Raw genomic sequence first — 14,855 nt, 5'->3', positions numbered from 1 at the left:
ATGGTGCAGCTGTTTAACTTTTTGAGGATCTGAGGACCCATGCCAAATCTTTTCATTCTCCTGAAGGGGAATAGGCATTGTTGTGCCCTCTTCACGACTGTCTTGTTGTGTTTGGACCATAGTTTGTTGGTGATTTGGACACCAAGGAACTTGAAGCTCTCAACCTGCTCCACTACAGCCCTGTCGATGAGAATGTGGGCGTGCTCGGCCCTCCTTTTCCTGTAGTCCACAATCTTCTCCTTTGTCTTGATCACGTTGAGGTAGATGTTGTTATCCTGGCCCCATACTGCCAGGTTAGGACCTCCTCCCATAGGCTGTCTCATCGTTGTCGGTGATCAGGCCTACCAATGTTGGGGCGGCAGGGTAGCCTAGTGGTTAGAGCGTTGGACTAGTAACTGGAAGGTTGTGAGTTCAAACCCCCGAGCTGACAAGGTACAAATCTGTCGTTCTGCCCCTGAACAGGCAGTTAACCCACTGTTCCCAGGCCATCATTGAAAATAAGAATGTGTTCTTAACTGACTTGCCTGGTTAAATAAAGGTAAAAAAAAAAAAAAAAAAAAAAATGTTGTGTCATCGGCAAATTTAATGATGGTGTTGGAGTCGTGCTTGGCCATGCAATCATGGGTGAACAGGGAGTACAGGAGAGAACTGAGCACTCACCCCTGAGGGGCCCCCGTGTTGAGGATCAACGTGGCAGATGTGTTGTTACCTACCCTTACCACCAAGGGGCGGCCCGTCAGGAAGCCTATGATCCAGTTTCATAGGGAGGTGTTTAGTCCCAGGGACCTTAACTTAGTGATGAGCTTTGAGGGCACTATAGTGTTGAACGCTGAGCTGTAGTCAATGAATAGCATTCTCACGTAGGTGTTCCTTTTGTCCAGATGGGAAAGGGCAGTGTGGAGTGCAATAGAGATTGCATCATCTGAGGATCTATTGAGGCAGTATGCAAATTGGTGTGGGTCTAGGGTTTCTGGGATAATGGTGTTGATGTGAGCCATGACCAGCCTTTCAAAGCACTTCATGGCTACAAATGTGAGTGCTACGGGTCGGTAGTCATTTTGTCAGGTTACCTTGGTGTTCTTGGGCACAGTTATGCCTGTCTGCTTGAAACATGTTGGTATTACAGACTCGGTCATGGACAGGTTGAAAATGTCAGTGAAGACACTTGCCAGCTGGTCAGCACACGCTCGGAGTACACGTCCTGGTAATCCACCTGTTTCAAGGTCTTACTCACATCGGCTACAAGAGAGCGTAATCACAGTCGTCCGGAACATGCTCTCATGCATGCTTCAGTGTTGCTTGCCTCGAAGCGAGCATAGAAGTAATTTAGCTCGTCTGGTAGGCTCAACCCATCAGTTTCAGACAAACAGCCCCATGACATGAACCAGACGAAGATATATCTATATAAAAAGCTGCACGTCAGTAATGTACATGTACACAACACAGGTCAGAAAAAAACTGAATGCAATACGTCAAAAGACAGGCTCACTATGGTATCAAAATGCTTCAGGTAAAACAACATCCTTACCTAAGTATGGCAACGCCGACTAGTGACATCGATAACAACTAGAAACAACTAAATGTCTCAACAACTTGTTCATCTATTTGTGCTTTGAACTTCTTTAGGGACACCAGACCCTGGAGTTTTAGGTTGGCTTGGAGGGAATTCCAATAAAAGGGGACTGATTAGTGAAAATACTTTGTTCCAAGCTCTGTACATTTGTTCAGGACTGTTAGCTTAAAACAAGATTGGTATCTGAGCTTGTAAGTGTTTTAATTTCGGGCTAATAGAGAACAGATAAAATTACAGTTTTTCTAAAATGGCTTTCTATATAAGAATGTACCAGTGTTATAGCCTGTGTGTTGCTAGCTATGTCCACCCGACAGCAATGTAGACATCACATGATACAGTCAAGAGCCTTCAGTGTATTTATTGAGGCTTGACCTTAAATAGTATTACTATAGTCCAACACAGATGGAAAAGTACAATGAATCATCTATTTTATGGTGGCAAAGGAAAAACAAAATTGTGCCCGAAGTAAAGCCCAATACGCAGCTTGCTTTTACCCAAAAGGTCTACATGGGGTGTGAAGCTCAACTTCTCATCCACCTGATCTCCCAAATAATTTAATGTTATTTCTTGTTCTATGGAATGTCCAACCCTAGGTAGTAATGACTTGGTTTCAGAGTGTTTAGCTTTGGGAAATACTAGGCATTTGTTTTAGAGGAATTATGAACAAGCTTCAGATCGTACGGATTGTGTTGAATGATGTGTCGAATATGATGTTAAAAGTTGTGAGCTTTTTCAAAAGCCAAACTGCTGCTACTCGAGTAGAGAATAGTGTAATCCACATAAAAATGTACATTAGCCTTCTCCATATGTCTTCCAATGCTGTTGATATATTTAGTGTATGCATAAGCTGGAAGTAAAAGTATTAAGTGTCGTCGTCCATTAGTTCACTCCAATTCAGGGAGGGGTGGTAGGGTAGGGAAAAGAATAAAGGAACATATATTAAAAAACAATATATATAAATTTATTTAAAAAATCTATGGGGGATTTGAAATGATGCAGACAATTGCATTAATAGAAGCCACAATCTATATGCAATACTGAAGCTGATCCACCCCTTAAAAAAGAAAGGAAAACAGCATGATCACTTTAAACGTTGTATTCCTTCTTGCAACTATCTATGCGTTCACCTTTTGCCCTTCGTTTGTGGACTTCAGTGCAGAACACATCAGCTGTCTGTGAACAAGCAAAAATAACTTTCATAGCCAACATAGATACTAGAAATACAAGTAAAAGTACAACTAAATATAGCTATCTCTCTCTCTTTCTCTAGCTTCTACTTCATTTTTAAAGAAATTAATTTGTTCAAAACTGTTCAACCACTGTGTTCAACCACACATTTTATGTACTGCAGGGCTAGCTATCTGTAGCTTATGCTTTCAGTACTAGAATCATTCTCTGATTCTTTGATTGGGTGGACAAAATGTCAGTTCATGACTGCAAGAGCTCTAATAGGTTGGAGGACGTCCCCTAGAAGTTGTTATGATTACTGTGTAAGTCTATGGAAGGGGGTGAGAACCATGAGCCTCCTAGGTTTTGTATTGTCAGAAAATGTTATTCATTGGACCTTTCATGTGACTGAGAGACTGCTTATCAACATGGCAATCACGTGCTCTCTCGATTGTCAGTGGAACATCTTATGGATCAATTTTGCGAATGTCTATTTTCTCAAATACTTTTGCCGAAACAGTGTATCAGCCATTTGTTGGCAAAGTTCAATTTTCACAGGAAACGAGAGGGAGCTTGGTTAGGAAAGCTCAGGATCCCGGTTTCTGGCATTAATCCCTCGTGTGTTATGTGTGCTGCCATGTTGTCTTGTAATTCAGCAGAAAATAGCAGAAAATAATTATGTTTAACTTGCCAATATCCTGTAGAAGGAGGATCTGATGTATGATGCAAATTCAATACCTGGCCTAGAGCGTGTTCTGGCATGAACAATCTGGTGTAACTGTAATGTCAAGCAACAGCGTGTTCTGTGACATGATATGTCAATATCAATTATTAGTTCTCAGGAAACTAAAAACCTGGTAAATGAATAAAGAAAGTGGTAAATACATTTGTTAATCTAGCCAAGCAGCAAGCAAATTGAGATAAGTCTCTCGGGAAAATATTTAACTAGGAATGTTTATATCACTATTTCTGACTTTCGTAGCGCACCTGCCTGGCTGAAATATGTTTTTAATGCTTTTGTATGCGGGGCGCTGTCCTCAGATAATCGCATGGTGTGCTTTCACGGTAAAGCCTTTTTGAAATCTGACACAGTGGCTGGATTAACAAGAAGTTAAGCTTTATTTTGATATATTACACTTGTGATTTTATGAAAGTTAAATATTTATAATTCTGTAGTTTGAATTTTGCGCTCTGCAATTTCACCGGAAGTTGGCCAGGTGGGATGCTACCGTCCCACCTGGCCATAAGAAGTTAAACCCAATTCGGGGAAAAAACTATTTTTAGTACACAAAATGTTTTCCCGCTTCACAAGAGCATCTCTCCCCCTCTTTTCTCTTTCTCTCCTCAGCAACAATGGAAAAAACCTGAGAAGCCCTCTCTGCACACCACCCATAGTCCATATTGATTGGTCCAAACCGAGCACGCACTCTTCACGTGAACAGAAACTGTCCCAACATATTTAAAGTAGCAGTATATAATAAGTTAACCAACATAGGCCCAACTGCTGTAGTAAAACGTAGAGATTATGAAAATAAACAAATCTGATTAAATGCATACAACATATACAAAATATACATCCACATATTATTATTAGTTAAACCATAATTCTAAATCATGTTTTAACAGAGTATGACACTAGCATATAATAGGCTTTTGAAGCATATTTCAACCCTGCAGGCGCGACACAAAACACAGAAATAAAAATATAATTCATGCCTTACCTTTGACAAGCTTCTTTTGTTGGCACTCCAATATGTCCCATAAACATCACAAATGGTCCTTTTGTTCGATTAATTTAGTCGATATATATCCAAAATGTCCATTTATTTGGTGCGTTTGATCCAGAAAAATACCGGTTCCAACTTCCGGCTCAACGTGACTACAAAATATCTCAAAAGTTACTTGTAAACTTTGCCAAAACATTTCAAACTACTTTTGTAATACAACTTTAGGTATGTTTTTACGTTTAAAAAAATCTAGAAAATTGATGACGGGATGATCTGTGTTCAATACAGGAAGAAAACAAACTGAAGCATGCTTTCTGGTCACACGCCTCTATCTAACAGTACACTCTAAGTGACCCTCGTTCAAGATGGCCATACTTCTTCATTACACAAAGGAATAACCTCAACCAATTTGTAAAGACTGTTGACATCCAGTGGAAGCGATAGGAACTGCAAGAAGGTCCCTTAGAAATCTGGATTCCCAATGAAATCCCATTGAAAAGAGAGTGACCTCAAAACAACAAATCTGAATGGTTTGTCCTTGGGGTTTCACCTGCTAAATAAGTTATGTTATACTCACAGACAGTTTTAGAAACTTCATAGTGTTTTATATCCAACTCTACTAATAATATGCATAACTTATCTTCTGGGGATGAGTAGCAGGCAGTTGAATTTGGGGATGCATTTCATCCGGATGTGAAAATACTGCCCCCTGTCACCAAGAAGTTAAGCGTCCCCTCACAGAATTTTCACAGACTTTTCACCAAGTTCTAAATTCTGCCCTATCAGCTCTTTGATCCTCTCATCCAGCTGAGTGTCTAAATACAAAAAAAACAAAAAAAGATACATCAGGAATGTGATCAAATCTAGAGAGGATTTAGAGATCTCGCTCGTGTTACAATTGCTTTTTAAAATTACGATAACTTACCTCATGCGCCGCTTGACTACGGAGCTCGACACATTGAGAACATCTGCCATTTGTCTGATGGTCATACGACAATCTACGGGGAGCTCAAGCTGCTCCTTCGTGATGTGATACCGCCTTCCCTTCAAAGGCGCTTGATAGGCTACTGAAATAAAAAATACAACAGATCATTAATTAGAGAATACACTCCTAAAAACGTTAGGTTAAAAGACTAAGAGCACCATATAGAATTTAGGAACAGCAGTATAGGCCAACTAAATGTTTTTTTTTTCATTGATTGACTTCGCTAGATAGAAGTGTCCACAAAATCCCAGACTTGACACAGGAGACGACTTAACACAGGACAAGTAAAATGATACAACCTCAGCCTTTGCCACGCATGCCATACAAAAAAAATATACAAATGTAGCAACTTACCATCTTCATAAGGTTCCCGTTGTTGGATGTCATTTGCCTCTTGTAGGAACTCCTCTGCAACAGCAATTAGATTGCTGGCCACCTCTCCATCAATCAAATGACCGCTCGCCCACCAAAGGCTCGCAACATGGTCTCTAGCCTGAAAAATAGACCGCAGTAGTTAACAACCCCTAAAGTGTTCTCTTGTCTAAAAGGTGCCAACTCTGAGCATCCGGCTTATGAAGACAACCGTGCATTGACGTTAGCTACAAACTAGCTAAAAAAAAATGTTATTCATACAGACATCGCTAGCTAGCTAACATTACTGTACAGCAGAAATTAGTTAACATTTTATAGATTCCATAAATAATGTTAGATTATGAGCTATTAATGTTAGCTAGCTATCTTGAGTTCAGTTAAATATCAATGGCAGGCAGATCTAACATTAGCTAGCTAATGAGGTTGATAGTTAGGTAACACTAGCGTTATATTATGTAGCTACTTTTTTTTCAGCTGTTACACCACTAACTCTCAACACCTACGTTAACTAGCTAGCTAACATTAAGTTAACGTTATCTAGCTATTGATGGTTGAAGTCCATCTCTTCTGTCCTTGAGTAGCAGTCAATAACGACCTTTATGCAAATATGGATCATCAGTGACAAAATCTGTGACTCATAGCATACTCATCGGTGAATCGTTGTGACATATGAAATACAAGTGAGAGTGCAATCAATGTGTAATAACTACGTAAACAATGTATGAACGTGTTAAATTATTATGTGACGTGAAGTCATATTCAGGTCTTGATTGGTCAAGAAGCTTATTTGACACGTCAAATAGTGTTATTTGACACGTATCTTTTTGACATGCAAAGACCCTAATGGCGTTCCATAGTATTGTGAGACATGCGTCAGGGGCAGTGTTAATAATAGCAGGGATTACTTTGGTAATATTGTTGGAATATCATGTGCTGATGACATTGATGTTAAAATGACTACACAGATACCTCAAGACCAGGTAAAATTGATTAAGGCTAGCGCACATACATATCGGATGGCTATGGAGGAAGATGATGGGGAGTGAGAATGACATGGCTTGGAAACACCTCTTGGATCATGTAGTCTGACGGGGAAGACTGGGCAAAAGCATGAGGAAGCTTTTTTAGAGCTTTCATTTTTGCCAACCTCAGCAGAAAAGTATCCTGAAGACATAGTCAGGCTTAGAGAGAGTGGAAATGGTCATGTTTTCAAACTTTGGGTTGCCATGCATATATAAATGTGCATATATTCACATGATATTAATGTTGTTATGTTTAATGTCTTTTTGTTCTTGTGCTATCACTCTCTTAGAAAACAGAAAGAGAAAGTGGTGGAGAAACAAAAGGCCGCTCTAGCTGACATGGAAAAAGACAGCAGATTCAGTTGGAATGTCATTTTGTTTTGTGATGAGAGATGGAAATTCAATTGTGTATGGTGTGATCATAGAACAGAGGCCATAAGATTCTGATTTGGTACACCCACGGTGAAAGTTTGTTATCATTGTTTGTTCAATCATTTGTTAGTTTTTTTTAAAGTCATGTTTTATTGTCATTGTTTGTCTATTTATAAGTAATTTCCAAGTTAATGTAAATTGAAAATTAGGAAGCTATTGTTCAAGAGAGGGGACTGTTGGATTCGGGATAAACTTTGAACATTGAGATATTAAAGACATGATAGATCAGACGCATAGTGTATAAGGAGTAAAAGAGACTGGGTTTTATGCCAGGAGGTAATGGGTCTCCGTAGAAAGACAGATGGCTTTGGAGTGTGTTGGGTGGATGGGAGGAGATCACAGGGTTGCTATAGGGGAAGCGGATGGACATCTGTGGATTAGGCGAAGGAGGGGTTGAGGTCAGGAGGTCAGGTCAGATCCTCGAAGGGAGTAATAAGGGTTTATTATCATATAACCCTCTTCCTGTCGAACCATAAAATGTAAGGATTGGAGAGAAGGAGTGTCTAAAGTGAAGTATTTATACATGTGATGATGGGAACATGTCTTTTTCTGAATTACAGCTGTAAGAACCCTTTAGGGATTATTTAAACTTGGTTAAGCTTCTCTAGTGTCCTTGAGTTATTTACTCTGAAAAATGTTAACCTAATGCATCTACATGTTAGAACCATAGTTCTAAATACATGTTTTAACAGGGTATTACACTAGCATATAATGGGCCTTTGAAGACCACAGCATTCTACGGCCACAGACTTAATTAATTACATTAAAGAACACTAAACTACAAGTTCTTTCACATAAGACTGTGTTGATCGAGATGGATTCTTTCCACATTGATATGCAAAACTACATTTCAAAATGTCAAAATGTCATGCTCCAGGCTAGGCATAATGGTCCAAAGCTCAGTTGTCTGCACAACACTGCCAGGACCTAGGATCTACTTTTTGGAGAAATGATGAAACAAAAATAGAACTGTTTGGCCATCATGACCATTGTTATGTTTGGAGGAAAAAGGGGGAGGCTTGCAAGCCGAAGAACACCATACCAACAGTGAAGCTCGGGGGGGGCAGCATCATGTGATTTGCTGCAGGATAGACTGGTGCGCGTCACAAAATAGATGGCATCATGAGGCGGAAAATTACGTGGATATATTGAAGCAACATGTCAAGACATCAGTCAGGAAGTTAAAGCTTAGTCGCAAATGGGTCTTCCAAATGGGCATTGACCCCAAGCACACGTCCAAAGTTGTGGCAAATGCCGTAAGGACAACAAAGTCAATGTATTGGAGTGGCCATCACAAAGCCCTGACTTCAAAGCTATCGAAAATTTGTGGGCAGATCTGGAAAAGCGTATGCGATCAAGGAGGCCTACAAACCTGACTCAGTTTCACCAGCTCTGTCAGGAGGAATGGGCCAAAATTCACCCAACTTATTGTGGAAAGCTTGTGGAAGGCTACCCTAAATGTTTAACACAAGTTAAGCAATATAAAGGCAATGCTACTAAATACTAATTGAGTGTATGTTTACCGCTGACCCACTGGGAATGTGATGAAAGAAATAAAAGCTGAAAAAAATAATTCTCTCTACTATTATTCTGACATTTCACATTCTTAAAATAAAGTGGTGATCCTAACTGACCTAAGAAAGGGTATTTTTATGAGGATTCAATGTCAGGAATTGTGAAAAACTGAGTTTAAATGTATTTGGCTAAGGGGTATGTAAACTGCTGTATGTGTACTACTATTACTGCTCAGTGTAATCTGATGTAATTAGCTCTGCATGCACTGCATCTGTATTATGGTCAAGTTCACATTAAACACATGGAATAAAACATTATTATGAAACATGTCTGATGTAATTGAAACACTGCTAAAAATGTAAGATTAATTTTAAAAAATGACTAAACATGTGTAATGCTTGATAGTTTATTGGAGGATCACAATATGACACATCAACCATACAACATTGCCACCAGAAATTCTGATCATCATTATTTATCCACTATCATGTATCAGGACTTAAAGTTCATGTTTTTGTATAAAACATATATTCTTCAGAATGTTGATGAGTTCTTCTCAGTACCAAAGTCCCAAGAACTGTATTACTGTTTTGTTTTTATGTTAGTCAATGATTGATGGATGGATGTTGGAATGATTCATTGAGTTAATGTTAGTGATGATGTCAGAGGTGATAGCTGATTTGATATGGAGACTGAGATGGATCCTCGGCATCCCCATTCTGGTCGGTTCTCACCCCGCAAGTTCCTTGACTTTGTTCCAAAGATCGCTCAAAGCTGGAATACAGATTTAAATATGCTTTAAGGAAATTACATTTTTAAAAGGCTAAACATTTGAAAATGACTCTGACATGTTCAATACATATTCCAATTACAAGTGACTACCTTTTAAACCTACTGTTGTTAGGCCATTATTTGACTACCATTTAAAACATGATTTGCCTCTATGAAACATGATGCTAGTAAACAGTAGAGATGGAGTTAGCCATCTTACTCCCTCCTCTTTCCCATTACCCTCCTGTTGTCACTTAACTGTTGCTCAGACAGACAGACAGACAGACAGACAGACAGACAGACAGACAGACAGACAGACAGACAGACAGACAGACAGACAGACAGACAGACAGACAGACAGACAGACAGACAGACAGACAGACAGACAGACAGACAGACAGACAGACAGACAGACAGACAGACAGACAGACAGACAGATAGAGACAGAGAGGTGGATAGATATATAGATAGATAGCTCACATGGTGCTTCATCTTCAGAGGCGATGGTCTTCAGAGCAGCCAACTTTGCCAAAAAGTCAGCCTTTCTACCTTTTAGATTATCCTCCTGCAGGAGAGCTGAGGAAGAAAGATTTTTCATTTTACTAAATTATATCAGATTAAACCCGGGCAGTAAAGTAGTACACATTCACAAACAAGACATACCTTCCTCAGAGTTATCTTCATTGAGGGAGCTTGCTAACAGGACACCCACTAGAGCGAACAGCAGTAACATACTCTGGATCTTCATCCTTTACTAAAACACATAGAGCACATCTTGTTAACACACACACACACACTGGGTCCTTTTACTCTACCAAATTAAAGAACAGCAAGTTCATATGGATCCCAGGTCTACAGTGTTACATTATACACATGTCCACCTACACCTCTCCATCCATTCCTACCTGTCCACTCTTGCCACACCTGCCATACACCTTTGCAAAGAAGATTCTCAGTGAAAACAAACATACATCTTACAGTTGGACGATGCTGTCTGATTGATGACTGTTTATCTGGAAGATGTCTTCTGGTCTTCAGTAGTAGTGTGGTGTCTCTCTGCCCTCTGCAGCCCTGTTTTATACTCCTGCTGCAGCTACTGTACCTGCCCCACCCATCCACACCTCTCACAGCTGAATAACAAACAAGATGACATTTCAGCCATGATGATAACGGCAGTCATGCACAGCCTGAAGTGTATGACTGCCCTTCATGCACATTTTTTATCAATATTATGGTTTCCTAGTCATTTCAACTGAAATTGTGAATTTGAGCTTGGATAGCAAGTACAGAGTGGAGTATATACAGTATTTAGTTAGCCACCAATTGTGCAAGTTCTCCCACTTAAAAAGATGAGAGAGGCCTGTAATTTTCATCATAGGTACACTTCAACTATGACAGACAAAATTTGAAAAAAAATCCAGAAAATCACATTGTAGCATTTTTTATGAATTTATTTGCAAATTATGGTGGAAAATAAGTATTTGGTCACCTACAAACAAGCAAGAGCATATAATGGGCCTTTGAGGACCACAGCACTCTACTGCCACAGCCTTAATTAATTATTTTAAAGACCACAAAACTATAAGGTCTTTCACATAAGACTGTGATGATCGAGATGGATTCTTTTCACATCTATATGCAAAAGTACATTTCAAAATGTCATGTTCCAGGCTAGGCGTAATTGTCCAAACCTCTCGAGTTTTTTAATCCAATATCTCTTATTAACATATTCATGAAAATAGTCATTGCCTCTAAACCTTCAACCTGCACACTGGACCCTATTCCAACTAAATCTAATCTTCAATTAGTACATTCACATAGGTGTTATTTTTGTCCAGGTGGGAAAGGGCAGTATGGAGTGCAATAGAGATTGCATCATGTGTGGATCTATATCGCATCTCCCATTCCTCTCAGAAATATTAGAAAATGCTGTTGCGCAACTCACTGCCTTCCTGAAGACAAACAATGTATATGAAATGCTTCAGTCTGATTTTAGACTTAGTGCTGCTTTTGCCACTATCGATCACCACATTATTTTGGAGAGATAGGAAACCCAAATTGGTCTACAAGGACAACTTCTGGCCTGGTTTAGATATTTTTCTGCCGGAAAGATATCAGTTTGTCTCTGTGGATGGTTTTTCCTCTGACAAATCAACTGTACGTTTTGGTGTTCCTCAAGGTTCCATTTTAGGACCACTATTGTTTTTACTACATATTTTACCTCTTGGGGATGTCATTCGGAAACATAATGTTAACTTTCACTGCTGTGCAGATGATACACAGCTGTACATTTCGTTAAAATATGGTAGTGGATGGTTGCAAATGTTTAACTTTTAAACTCGGACAAAACAGAGATGCTCATTCTAAATTGCAAGAAACAAAGAGATCTTAATCTGACAATTAATCTGCATGGTTGTATAGTCGCCTCAAATAAAACTGTGAAGGTCCTCGGCGTTACTCTGGACCCTGATTTCTCTTTTGATGAACATATGAAGAATATTTCCAGGACAGCTTTTTTCAATATTCGTAACATTGCACAAATCAGAAACTTTCTGTCCAAAATGATGCAGATAAATTAATCCATGCTTTGTCACTTATAGATTAGACTACTGCAATGCTCTACTTTCCGGCTACCCGGGACAAAGCACTAAATACATTTCAGTTAGTGCTAAACACGGCTGCTAGAATTTTGACTAGAACCAAAGAATGTGATCATATTACCTGAGTGCAAGCCTCTTACACATGCTTCCTGTTAAGGCTAGTGGTTTTACTGCTAACCTACAAAGCATTTCATGGACTTGCTCCTTCCTTTCTCTCTGATTTGGTCCTTCCGGATAAACCTACACGTACTCTATGGTCACAAAATCAAATCAAATGTATTTGTCACATGGTACACATGGTTAGCAGATGTTAATGCGAGTGTAGCGAAATGCTTGTGCTTCTAGTTCCGACAATGCAGTAATAACCAACAAGTAATCTAGCTAACAATTCCAAAACTACTACCTTATAGACACAAGTGTAAGGGGATAAAGAATATGTACATAAAGATATATGAATGAGTGATGGTACAGAGCGGCATAGGCAAGATACAGTAGATGGTATCGAGTACAGTATATACATATGAGATGAGTATGTAAACAAAGTGGCATAGTTAAAGTGGCTAGTGATACATGTATTACATAAAGATGCAGTAGATGATATAGAGTACAGTATATACGTATACATATGAGATGAATGATGTAGGGTATGTAAACATTATACTAGGTAGCATTGTTTGAAGTAGCTAGGGTGGCCTAGTGGTTAGAGTGTTGGACTAGTAACTGGAAGGTTGCAAGTTCAAACCCCCTGAGCTGACAACGTACAAATCTGTCATTCTGCCCCTGAACAGGCAGTTAACCCACTTTTCCTAGGCCGTCATTGAAAATAAGAATATGTTCTTAACTTCTTCGATATAGGGGGCGCTCTTTTAATTTTTGGATAAAAAAACGTTCCCGTTTTAAACAAGATATTTTGTCACGAAAAGATGTTCGACTACGCATATAATTGACAGCTTTGGAAAGAAAACACTCTGACGTTTCCAAAACTGCAAAGATATTATCTGTGAGCGCCACAGAACTGATGCTACAGGCGAAACCAAGATGACATTTCAAACAGGAAATGGCCCAGATTTTCAAGGCGCTGTATTCCAATGTCTCCTTTATATGGCGCCAGGAATGAGCCTACACTTTCTGTCGTTTCCCCAAGGTGTCTGCAACATTGTGACATATTTGTAGGCATATCATTGGAAGATTGACCATAAGAGACTACATTTACCAGGTGCCCGCTTGGTGTCCTCCGTCGAAATTATTGCATAATCTCCAGCTGCGTGCATTTTTCCATTTGCTCCAGAGGAGAAACCAAACTGCCACGAATGATTTATCATCGAATAGATATGTGAAAAACACCTTGAGGATTGATTCTAAACAACTTTTGCCATGTTTCTGTCGATATTATGGAGTTAATTTGGAAAAGGTTTGGCGTTGTAATGACTGAATTTTCGGGGGATTTTTCTTAGCCAAACGTGAGGAACAAAACGGAGCGATTTCTCCTACACAAATAATATTTTTGGAAAAACTGAACATTTGCTGTCTAACTAAGGGTCTCCTCATTGAAAACATCCGAAGGTCTTCAAAGGTAAATTATTTTATTTGAATGCTTTTATTGTTTTTGTGAAAATGTTGCCTGCTGAATGCTAGGCTTAATGCTATGCTAGCTATCAATACAAATGCTTGTGTAGCTATGGTTGAAAAGCATATTTTGAAAATCTGAGATGACAGTGTTGTTAACAAAAGGCTAAGCTTGTGAGCCAATATATTTATTTCATTTCATTTGCGATTTTCATGAATAGTTAACGTTGCATTATGGTAATGAGCTTGAGGCTATAATTACGCTCCCGGATACGGGATTGCTCGTCGCAAGAGGTTATTAACTGACTTACCTAGTTAAATAAAGGTTAAAAAAAATGTACATATATTTTACATAATTTCCCATCAATTCCCATTATTAAAGTGGCTGGAGTTGAGTCAGTGTGTTGGCAGCAGCCACTCAATGTTAGTGGTGGCTGTTTAACAGTCTGTAACAGTCTGATGGCCTTGAGATAGAAGCTGTTTTTCAGTCTCTCGGTCCCAGCTTTGATGCACCTGTACTGACCTCGTCTACTGGATGATAGTGGGGTGAACAGGCAGTGGCTCGGGTGGTTGTTGTCCTTGATGATCTTTATGGCCTTCCTGTGACATCGGGTGGTGTAGGTGTCCTGGAGGGCAGGTAGTTTGCCCCCGGTGATGCGTTGTGCAGACCCTCTGGAGAGCCTTACGGTTGTGGGCGGAGCAGTTGCCGTACCAGGCGGTGATACAGCCCGCCAGGATGCTCTCGATTGTGCATCTGTAGAAGTTTGTGAGTGCTTTTGCTGACAAGCCGAATTTCTTCAGCCTCCTGAGGTTGAAGAGGTGCTGCTGCGCCTTCTTCACGATGCTGTCTGTGTGGGTGGACCAATTCAGTTTGTCTGTGATGTGTATGCCGAGGAACTTAAAACTTACTACCCTCTCCACTTCTGTTCCATCGATGTGGATAGGGGGGTGTTCCCTCTGCTGTTTCCTGAAGTCCACAATCATCTCCTTAGTTTTGTTGACGTTGAGTGTGAGGTTATTTTCCTGACACCACACTCCGAGGGCCCTCACCTCCTCCCTGTAGGCCGTCTCGTCGTTGTTGGTAATCAAGCCTACCACTGTTGTGTCGTCCGCAAACTTGATGAT

The sequence above is a fragment of the Oncorhynchus kisutch genome, unplaced genomic scaffold (assembly GCF_002021735.2).
Source record: "Oncorhynchus kisutch isolate 150728-3 unplaced genomic scaffold, Okis_V2 scaffold1531, whole genome shotgun sequence".
In the NCBI taxonomy this organism is placed as follows: domain Eukaryota; kingdom Metazoa; phylum Chordata; class Actinopteri; order Salmoniformes; family Salmonidae; genus Oncorhynchus; species Oncorhynchus kisutch.
Note: the sequence above shows the minus strand (reverse complement) of the source record.